We start from the raw sequence: 11,857 nt of genomic DNA, 5'->3' as shown, positions 1-11,857 counted from the left end.
TGTTTTTATAATGTAATTCTCATTTTGTAGCTCTTATTATGCAAGGCACTAAGGGATCTTGTTCAGCTCGTTATGACTCAGTTACTACAGTTTTTATAGGTTTACATGATGACATGAACACAAAATAAGAGAGCTTAAAGGGATCGAGGAAAGTGTGTTCGGCCATTGTTGGTTTGACTAGTTATCCTGTCAGGCAATTTGCCTTAGTTTGTTTTATTCAGTGGATTAGTTTCAACTTATGTTAGGAGGCTTCTAGATTTTTTTGTGTTGGTGGTTTGCAAATTCAAAAGCAAATGAAATTACTATTTTATAGTTGAGAGTCAGCTTTTTTCCCTCTTGGGGTAGCGATTCGGATTTTGAGATTTTGAAAAAAAAATTATGTCTAAAAATTTACCCCAAATCCAGGTCGTTACACACGGTTGGCTCCACGAATGAAACACATCATATTAATGGATATTTATACATAGACTACACAAACAGAGGGAATAATTCACTCTTTTCTCCTCTTGAGAGGGAGAATTGCTATGATTTGTGGATACAAACTCGAGTGTCGCGTGTTGACACACGGATACGGTAAACTCCCAAAATTTCGAAACGGGGACAACTAAAATAGAACGTAGATATAATCATAATTTGTGGATATGGATTCCTATGTCAAGTTTCGAACAAAAAAAATTTATTTGTTGTTTGTTCTTATCAGGTGGGTTAAGATAAAAAGATATGAAATTAAAGATAGGGAAAGATAAATGTGCCCCTTTTCATTGCTTAGGAAGAGACAAATAGAAGGGAGTAATGCTAGGAAAATAGGGCTGCAATTAATCACAAACTATAAATGGCTTTTGTCTTTTGTCACCTGCTGTTTGTTTTGGGGAAATGATTTCAACACACACATTTTTTGACACAAGAGGCTCATGTTTCTTGTCTTTTATATTTAAAGAGCTGTAAAAGGTTTTTTACTGTCCCCAAAAAGCACTTACCTGACAAGCAAATGCTAAAAGACAAGATACATGAGCGCATGTATCAAAACATAGTTGTGCTGAAATCATTTCCCTTGTTTTTAGTTCTCTTATAGTTTGATAGATAACCCACCAACCTCAAATCTCAATTAATCACTCCTCAATGGATTGGAATTGAAAACTTTTTCTTATTTTCATGTGGTTTGAGTAGAGTAGAAGGTGGTGCTGTACCATTCACCCTTCCTAAAACAGGGTATTCTTCACCCATCTTTTAGGACAGTAGTTCTAGGCTTTATTCTTCCTAAAATTGGTTTTATACTACACATCACGGAGTAATATAAAATGTCCTTTATTCCTCATGTTTAATCATAGCTAGCAAAACTCTGTTTAAAATGATGTTTTTTTTCTTTTTGTTTTATTGGTGTGCCGTTTAAAACTTTTACAACGAATAAAACTCTATTTTTTTTAGGCAAATGTTTTAAGCACGTTTAAAATGCATTTTAAACATTTTAAACACGTTTTTCCGGCTAACTTTCTAATTTTAGCGCCACCATATTTTGTAATTGACAAAATTCTAAACTCGTTTTCTTGTGTTTCTTTTTATTACTATGGTTTTTTCAACCAGTACCGTATTAAACTCGAATTTTTGCTGTACCATTTTTTTTTTTTTTTTTGCTAAATCACATTTTGCGAACTATGGGATTAATCGGTTTGTGCGTGATGAGTCCAATAACGGAAAAAATCAAGGGGTCACCTAAAGGAAGGAAAAATCAAAGAGAAAGGAAAACAAAACCTAAAAAATTCAAAGGAGAATAAAAAGAAGAAAAAGTAGGAGAGTGTTTCTCATCAAAATAGGCCTATCTCACTCCGTACAAACTTGGAGAGAGGGTTTCTCCAAGACTGAATTTGAAGAAACGCATTCATCACATACAAATTCAAATGAAAGGAGAAAAAAGGAGAATGAAGAATAAAGCATTCTTCCACAAACTTATCTTTAATTTCCAACATGTAGCTACCTTGTTTTAAGTAATGGCTTGGTAATCATCTTCCATAAATCTCGCAAGATGGAATGATCAATGTATTGCAGTGGAAACCTTCACAGTGAAGATTTGATAGTAATTTTGTATTAATAGGCGAAGAAAATATCGATATGAGAAAAAACATTACTTGCAAGTGGCACCACCAAACAGAACGCATATAATATAACATTAACTTACAAATACATCGAAGAAATAACATGTAAAATTGTAATCTTTGTCCATTGGGAAACAAAAGCGGATGTAGCAGTGAAATTATTTTTTCCATAGTATCTCAAAAATTACTGAGGTAAGATAAACCGTCACTGACAAATAAGGCCCTATTTCATCATTCTCTGTGGATCCCAGCACCAAGATATATGTTTCTAATAGAACACATTTCCTTTACAACGTCTGCCATCTCCATTCGTTCTCTCGGAGATTCTGCAGAACACACCACTCCAATCCTCACTAAGGATACCAAACACTCTTGCAAACGACGTATCTTATCATTGTAATTCTCAGCAATGTTTGTAGCTCTTTCTTCATCATCTTCTAAAAGAATTAATGGATCCAGAATCTCCATCACTCGATCAGGCAAAGACAACTGGACAAATTTGTGAAGACTAAGGCCATCCTTAAACATGTCATCTGTGGGGCGCTTTCCAGTGAATATCTCCAATAATCCCATAGCTATACACATCTCCGATTGTGGACACATGACCACCTGCCCAATATTCTGCAATTCCACACATCTTTTACAGTTTTTGTTGTGATAAAGGATATGAGATTCGAGGTAGAAACTAAAAGTAAATATGAGGTTTGATTTTGAAAAAAAAGGAGGAAAATTTATCTAAGAGATGATAGATAATTTAATGATCTCTTCACATTTAGAACCCTACGTTGCATGGAAAGAGTCTAGAATTTATAGAGAAACACATAAGAAGCGATTTAGCACAATGAAAGAAAATGTAGAACTTATGTCCTGTGTTGCATTTTTACTGGTACGAGTGTCAGAATCTTCTGACATGGGTTTCTAGTGTCAAATTCAGTAAACCTAAAAAGGAATGATTTGTAGATTTGCCAAAATATTTTAATCATTTGACAAATTTTAATTTGTTTTCATAATACTATTATTGTAACCAATAACATATTTAACTTTTAATAAGTTAAATAAATATAATGTTTTATTTCTTTTAAAAAAAAATTACTAATAGGATGGGTAAAATTCAAAATGTGTGATAATTATAAAGTTGAGGCAGTAGCATCCAGAAAAAACATAAAAGAGATAAAAGAGATCGACTGTCTTAGAGACTCCTGCAATTTGAGACGTACATGTCCCACACGGGTTCTCAACATGATTTTTTCATCTGAAACCAACCAAGTCTCAGTGATTACACATGCAAAAGCCCCACAAAAGTAGATCAAATTAAACTTCATACTATTTGTAAGGTAAAAAATTCGTAGAAGTAGAAGGAAATGAAATGATATCATTTTCTAAGTACAAACAAAATAGTTGTAAATATCGTCTTTAATTTCACTTTCATGTTGACTTGGGAGAGGCAACTTAAAAGGCAACTGTTTAAAATCCATTAAACAGAAGAAAGTAGAATGAATAGTGCACGCCAACCAAACGTGTCTCGAAAAGGGAAATGGCATAATTTTACCCTCCTTTCCAAGGGAAACACTATTTCAGTCACAACATTAATCCAAAAGTCTCATATTTATTATTAGTAATTATTAGAAACCTCCTTGACCTATATTTATCAAACACATTAAATTTAGGGATTATAGGCCCTAAGTCCTGGACATGACTCTGTCTAGAACCATATAACCAGACTAGGAAAGTATCGCTTGTCATGCTTTTGGAGAACATAATTCATCTTTCTTCCAAACCGCTTTTCTTTGAAAAAAATCACCAAAAGTTGAAATGTTTGACTAGGGATTAATAGAAACAACTATTTATTAGAAAGAAAGCAAGGGTTCTTAGTGTGGGAAGCATCCTCCACAGACATCTAGAGGAAAGTGTGTGCACCTTCAGCAGATGGCGTGGAGTGAACCTGTGATGCGCCAATTGGGATCTTTGGCGGCACTCATTAATCTGGAAACCTTGTGTGGCCGATGCCAGAAAGTGGGTACTTGAACCCCACCCTTCGTACGAACCAGTGGAACGAAAACAAATACCTAACACTCTATGTTCTTTTTTTTTTTTAAATTGACATTGCATTAATAGTCGAAAAGTATTGGGCGGGGACAAGATGTCCCACACATGATACTTAAAAGTGGTCCGCAGACACATTACAAAGCCTGTTAGATAGGTGAGATAACCGGCGACACGACTAACATGGACTCCCTAAGGACTCCTTCCTTTGCTAGAATATCCGCCGCCTCATTAGCCTACCTCCTACGATGCTCAATCCTTGGCTCCAATAATCTTATTAAGTCCAAAATCTCCACAATTAATGCAGTAACCAGAAAATTTACAGATGTAGTAACCACAAAATCTACAGATGCAAGAAGAGACAGGGTGTTATAGCTTCGTGGATAATTAGTTGCTAAATGTTCGGCTTTGTCACACTCCTCAGAGTGTTATACCTTCGCTCAAGGGTGGTTGCCGATCGTCCAGCTCTAGACAATCTTGGCAAATGGTTCACCCAATCTTTGAAATGGCAAAGGGGTTGCACACATGGTTTCAGGCTGTGGCAATGACGCCTAGCAGTAGTGGGATCCAATCAAACAGGGGCTCGTCCGATTGGCCAACTCCAGGGCGTTTTGGTCCTTTTTGAAAAGTTGGATAATTTTGAAAAAAGGCACTTTTCATGGCACTTTTGCTTCTTTCATTGGAATATATTTTCTCTCATGGGTCTTTGGGGTGTTTTACTGCTCTAGCTCATTTAAGAAGCACGATTTGATTCATCATTCGAGTGTTGGGCCATTTTTTGTTGAGAAACATTAGTCATGGGTTTTTTTGGAAATTTACAAAATTTCTCATTATTTTCTAATAATATTAGAGATTTTATTGAATAATTGAATAATTACTACTCCGAATTTTTCCCAAATTATAACTTTTTAAGCAGTTACGAGATTACCATTTTCTACACAACTATTTTGCATAAAGAACTCATGGTCATAGGTACTAAAAAGGCCGCCTATTATTCGGGTGACATGTACGAGACCACTTGATGTAAAATAACATTCTTATATACTCTGTCAATAAATATAGAAAGGGTATCAAGTAATTTTTTTGGTTCAAGATGCCAATTTAGCCTTTGTTGCACTACATTATATACCTAATAAGTGAGAAATATTTTAAAAAGCTCATTGAGAATAGATAGGATGACGAAAATTGATCAAATTATTACCTGCAGCAATGTACCCAATAGTTCCCTTTAATCCAGTTGTGCTGCTTTGGTCTTCAGATGAGCTCTGAATAATTCTTGGATAAAACTTGGCTAACCCAAAATCACCCACATGAGCATTCATGTCTTCATCCAAAAAAATGTTGCTTGGCTTTAGATCACAATGAGCAATCGGTGTATGGCAATGATGATGAAGATAATCCTGCACAGAAGCTGTGCCAATTGCTATGTTTAATCTCTTAATGAAGTTTAAACTTCCTAATTGATGTTGCCCATCTAATTTTGAATGCAACCACTTCTCTAGACTCCCATTTGGCATGAACTCAAGCACGAGAGCTTTGAAATCATTACCTCCAAAATCGATGCTTGAACAAGAAGTTATGATCTTCACAAGATTTCGATGACGAGTGTTTCTCAACGCGTTGCATTCAGCTACGAAACTCTTTGAAGCTCCCCTTAAGTGAAGGTTGAGCACTTTGACAGCAACAACATTTTCAATGTGCCCAAGGATTCCCTTGTACACTGATCCATAACTTCCTGCTCCTATCAAATTGGCTGAAGAGAACCCATCTGTTGCTTTAAAGAGCTCTGCATACGAAACCTTCAAATGCCGACCCTCCATAGAAGATATGGAAGATGTATTCTTGCTTGACTTTCTTGTCCAGTAAAGTGAAGCAGGGACACACAATAAGAAAATCAAACATACAACCGCACTTACTACTAGAATGATTACTCTAGAAACATGGGCTTTTCCTCGTCTGTCATTAGCTAGCACTGGGCATGTAGGCAACTTTAATTCTGGGATACCACCACAAAGATTATCATTTCCCACGACTAAAATTGCACTGGCATTTCCAAAGACCCCTTGTTTTGGAACTTCACCCTCAAAATGATTGAAAGACAAGTTTAGATACTGTAGAAACTTAAACCCCTCTAGATATTTTGGAATCTTTCCTGAGAAGTTATTGTATGAAAGATCAAGGGCTTCAATGGATGTTAATGTAGTAAAAACTGACGAAACATCTCCTCGGAAGGTGTTACCCTGCATATAAAGTTCTCGCATGCTCTTACAATCTGCAAGAGTGCTTGGGATTTCACCTGACAATTTATTCTGAGAAACATCCAATATCTCTAGAATTTCCAAGTTACCCACATCTGATGGGAGAGAGGCAGTAAAAAAATTTTGAGACAAATCGAGTGCAATTGATAGCGAAGAAAGGCCAATAATTTGTTTTGGTATCGTATCTCGAAGGTTATTTCCAGAAAGGAACAATTCTAAAAGTTTTGTACAGTTTGCAAGAGATAGAGGTATGCTTCCTTGCAGGTTGTTATATCCTAAATCAAGTTCGATCAATTGAGTAATATTTCCAATATTGTATGGGATTTTCCCGGACAGACTATTATTTCCCAAGTAGAGGTGTTGTAGGTTCTGGAGCATCCCAATTGAAGTGGGAATAGAACCCGTGATGAAGGTTGAATATATAGCCAAACTTTGTAAGTTGATGAGATTCCCGATCTGACTAGGGATGTTACCAGAAATTTGGTTTTCTCCTACTGCCAACTGATAAAGGTGAGTTGAGAGATTGGCTGTGGAGTTGGGAAGTGGACCAGCAAAATGATTTCTCAATATGTCCAACAAATTTAGATTACTACAGTTGGTCAAAGAAGTGATAAATTTCAAGTCATCAGCTCTACCAAGGCCTAGGTAATTATCGCTCAATTCAAATATGAGTAGATTCCTTGCCCATCCAATATTTTCAGGCACTGGTCCGCTAAACTGGTTCACTTCCATTTCAAGCCATTCAAGACTTGAAACATTGGATAATGAACTTGGAATGTGTCCGGTAAATTGATTGAATCCTAAAAGTAGATATTGGAGTTTAGGAAGAGAGAATCCTATGTTGGGTGGAACGGTTCCGTGTAACTTGTTACCTGCCACGGCAAACTCCACAATAGACGAGAAATTATTATAAAAAGAGGAAGGAACCGTACCAGATAATAAATTTGCAGAAAGGACGATCGATTTCAAGTGATTAATTCGGGCCAGGTCATCTGGGATGTGTCCCACCAAACTATTTTGAAATAAAGAGAGAAGGATGAGAGATGAAACGTTTCCAAGTTGAGGGGGAATGCTTGCTGTAAGATGATTATCACCCAGATGCAACAAGGATAGCTTCGGTAGAGTGCTAAGTTGGATGGGAATTTTCGCTGTCAACTCATTGTAACCCAAATTGATGATTCGATGGTCCCTGCAGTGGGTACTGAGATTGGATGGAATTTTCCCTCCCAAGGAATTATGGCTAATATTAAGATATCGCAGTCTGAATAGACGGCCAATATCTTGGGATATTTGGCCATTGAAGCTGTTTTCTTGGAGGTGGATTTCCCTAAGAAAGGTGAGGTTGGATATGGCAGGAGATAGAGTACCCACCAATTTCTGCCCACTAAGGTTCAGTACAGTGACCCTTTGATGCTTCCGACCGCACGTGATTCCATTCCAATTGCAGAAATGGAGAGTATGGTTCCATGATAATAAGGCTCCAAGAGGATCACTCCTTATACCATCCTTGAAGGAGAGCAGAGCCATTCGATCGGTTTCGTTTCCTAGTACGGTGGTGGTGGTTATAGATTCTGAAAGTAGTACATTCATAGCAAAGAAGAGATTTAGAGAGAGGATAAATGACCAAAGCTCCATCGTGGTTGAAGCTCTTCTTGTGCTGAACAGATACACCATTTTTTTTTGTTTGCCCATTTTCATTTCATCTCACTAGACCTTTATGTGGAATTTGGACTCCAAATTTCAAAGTCTAGTATTTGGTATTTTTCCCTTCAAGGGGGTCCACGAAAGTCACCTTTCAATTAAATTTCTGTACTCTAAACTCCAGTCCAAAGAATTTCTCCATCGTGAGAATACATTAGTCGAGGGAAAATCATATGTTCTCTCGATTATAGTGATTGGTGATGTAGCCATCAATTGACTTGACCTCGTCAATCCCTTCAATTATAACACTGCTCGCTCCAAGCCGGCCCAGTAGGTTGTTGGCTTTTAAAATCAATCTTGAATCAAAAACTGATTACCGAGTCAAATTGTGTCTATTTTTTAGTCCAAAATCCATAACATAAACGGGCTTAGAGAATTCCATGACTGACCATTTGTAGCTAACGAGAGTTTGCATACGTGTCAGAAAACGTGTCACAAGGTGTCTAGGCACAACGAAAATAGGTTGTGCCCCAAAAATCATTTCCATAGGATGATCCCTCCGATTTGAACTGATCTGAAAATGGAGATTTCCAAAAATAATTTATGGAATCTTCTACAGATGGGAGGGCTAGGATCATCCTATGGAAATGATATTTGGGCACAATCTATTTACGTTGCGCCCAAACAGATGAACGGTTTGGATCATAAAAAAATGGGCCGTACCTACTTTTTTTAGACTTCACGTGTTTTCACGGCCACCCATCATATAAATTCTCCCCAAATATGCTTTAAATTAGCTCCTCTGACTTTATCCAAGCATCCTTGAATTGCACAAATAACACAAGAACTACAACCCAAACATTCAAACATACTACTGATATAAAATCACTTGTGTTTAGAATCATCAAAACAAGATGGTGTGGATCCGTGATCTGAGAGCGGGTCGTGGGTCGGGGATAACCCCTTCTCACATCATGCCCATGCGGTAATCAGGTCCCAAGCAATGCATCAGCTCCAAGACATAACAAGAGGAAAAGAGATGAAATGGCCACTGTCTTACTGAGATATCAACATCGCTGGATCAATATTTTAAGGCGAAATATATGGTGAGTGATATTAACACATATGCATGCCTTTATGTTTTTTCCTTCTTATGGATTAGTTATGATGAGTGATATTGAAACCTATGTTTATATAGCATTAATGCAATGCAAGGTCCTCCTCCAAAACAAGAAGTTTGAGATTTTGTCTTCAACTCAGAAGGGTTGACAGTAGAGGAGAGACACGATGCATATGCTAATCTTGTGAATATCCATGTGGAACACTTCAATATGATTAACAAGCTTAATGATGAAGAGAAGCGGAAATGGAGTAAGTCGAGCTTAATGTGACCATTAATGCCCAAAAATGGGTGTAAACAAATACAAAACCCTCAATATGAGTTGAAAACTCTTGTCTGCAAGGTAGTGTTGTTGTTTTAAGCTTTATAAATAACTAAGCTTAGAACTTTCGTATCTAACATTTAAAATTTACGCTTTTATAAAAATAAAAATAAATCATCATCATTTTGGGTTTTTCCACACTCGTTCGACATGCTTGTTTCTAACATGAATTCTCTTGGAAAGTTTGGAAAGGAAAAGTGTCACTAAAATTTCTTACTTTTTTAAAACAAGAAAAAAGGAAACTTGAAACAACCCTATTCGATTTACAATGACAGGGACCATCAATTTATGATGACATCCCCCTAAATTGTGGGAAGAAAAAATTTGTGTAGGCTCCGTTTCTTTCGACGTAAAATTGGACATAAAATTTGTTTTATGATCATTTTTACAACATAAAACAAATTTTATGGCGAAAGAAACGGGGCCGTAAGAACAAATTTCCTGTGCAATTTTCTTTTTTTGGCAATCCAAAACGGACCTTAAGCACTCTCTCTCTCTCTCTCTCTCTCTCTCTCTCTCTCTCTCATGTGAATATGATAAACGTACTGAATTTAAAATAATATAAAAGATAAATAAATAAATAAAATTAAAACACATCATGAGGAGGTCATACACCTTGGCGAAAATAGAAATTCCAATGGGCGGATATTGAGAAATCACAATGACAATGCCAATGGGTGATCCTCCGTTTATAATTTAGGTTCACTCTAATTCTCTCTCATTAGACATGTAGAATGAAGATACGAACAAAAAAAATTTATTTGTTGTTTGTTCTTATCAGGTGGGTTAAGATAAAAAGATATGAAATTAAAGATAGGGAAAGATAAATGTGCCCCTTTTCATTGCTTAGGAAGAGACAAATAGAAGGGAGTAATGCTAGGAAAATAGGGCTGCAATTAATCACAAACTATAAATGGCTTTTGTCTTTTGTCACCTGCTGTTTGTTTTGGGGAAATGATTTCAACACACACATTTTTTGACACAAGAGGCTCATGTTTCTTGTCTTTTATATTTAAAGAGCTGTAAAAGGTTTTTTACTGTCCCCAAAAAGCACTTACCTGACAAGCAAATGCTAAAAGACAAGATACATGAGCGCATGTATCAAAACATAGTTGTGCTGAAATCATTTCCCTTGTTTTTAGTTCTCTTATAGTTTGATAGATAACCCACCAACCTCAAATCTCAATTAATCACTCCTCAATGGATTGGAATTGAAAACTTTTTCTTATTTTCATGTGGTTAGAGTAGAGTAGAAGGTGGTGCTGTACCATTCACCCTTCCTAAAACAGGGTATTCTTCACCCATCTTTTAGGACAGTAGTTCTAGGCTTTATTCTTCCTAAAATTGGTTTTATACTACACATCACGGAGTAATATAAAATGTCCTTTATTCCTCATGTTTAATCATAGCTAGCAAAACTCTGTTTAAAATGATGTTTTTTTTCTTTTTGTTTTATTGGTGTGCCGTTTAAAACTTTTACAACGAATAAAACTCTATTTTTTTTAGGCAAATGTTTTAAGCACGTTTAAAATGCATTTTAAACATTTTAAACACGTTTTTCCGGCTAACTTTCTAATTTTAGCGCCACCATATTTTGTAATTGACAAAATTCTAAACTCATTTTCTTGTGTTTCTTTTTTTTACTATGGTTTTTTCAACCAGTACCGTATTAAACTCGAATTTTTGCTGTACCATTTTTATTTTTATTTTTTGCTAAATCACATTTTGCGAACTATGGGATTAATCGGTTTGTGCGTGATGAGTCCAATAACGGAAAAAATCAAGGGGTCACCTAAAGGAAGGAAAAATCAAAGAGAAAGGAAAACAAAACCTAAAAAATTCAAAGGAGAATAAAAAGAAGAAAAAGTAGGAGAGTGTTTCTCATCAAAATAGGCCTATCTCACTCCGTACAAACTTGGAGAGAGGGTTTCTCCAAGACTGAATTTGAAGAAACGCATTCATCACATACAAATTCAAATGAAAGGAGAAAAAAGGAGAATGAAGAATAAAGCATTCTTCCACAAACTTATCTTTAATTTCCAACATGTAGCTACCTTGTTTTAAGTAATGGCTTGGTAATCATCTTCCATAAATCTCGCAAGATGGAATGATCAATGTATTGCAGTGGAAACCTTCACAGTGAAGATTTGATAGTAATTTTGTATTAATAGGCGAAGAAAATATCGATATGAGAAAAAACATTACTTGCAAGTGGCACCACCAAACAGAACGCATATAATATAACATTAACTTACAAATACATCGAAGAAATAACATGTAAAATTGTAATCTTTGTCCATTGGGAAACAAAAGCGGATGTAGCAGTGAAATTATTTTTTCCATAGTATCTCAAAAATTACTGAGGTAAGATAAACCGTCACTG

The 11,857-nt window shown here is 36.0% G+C and overlaps 1 pseudogene; it reads right to left on the bottom strand.

Moving 5' to 3' along the window:
- Window positions 1-2,321: 2,321 nt before the first annotated feature.
- On the bottom strand, window positions 2,322-8,026 carry LOC143858939 (receptor kinase-like protein Xa21 pseudogene; annotated as a pseudogene).
- Window positions 8,027-11,857: the final 3,831 nt, after the last annotated feature.

Source organism: Tasmannia lanceolata, unplaced genomic scaffold (assembly GCF_043159265.1).
Source record: "Tasmannia lanceolata isolate RefF3 unplaced genomic scaffold, GAP_Taslan_0.1 ptg000029l, whole genome shotgun sequence".
Taxonomy (NCBI): Eukaryota; Viridiplantae; Streptophyta; class Magnoliopsida; order Canellales; family Winteraceae; genus Tasmannia; species Tasmannia lanceolata.
The sequence above is the reverse complement of the archived record's forward strand: the minus strand, read 5'-3'. Positions and strand labels throughout refer to the sequence as shown.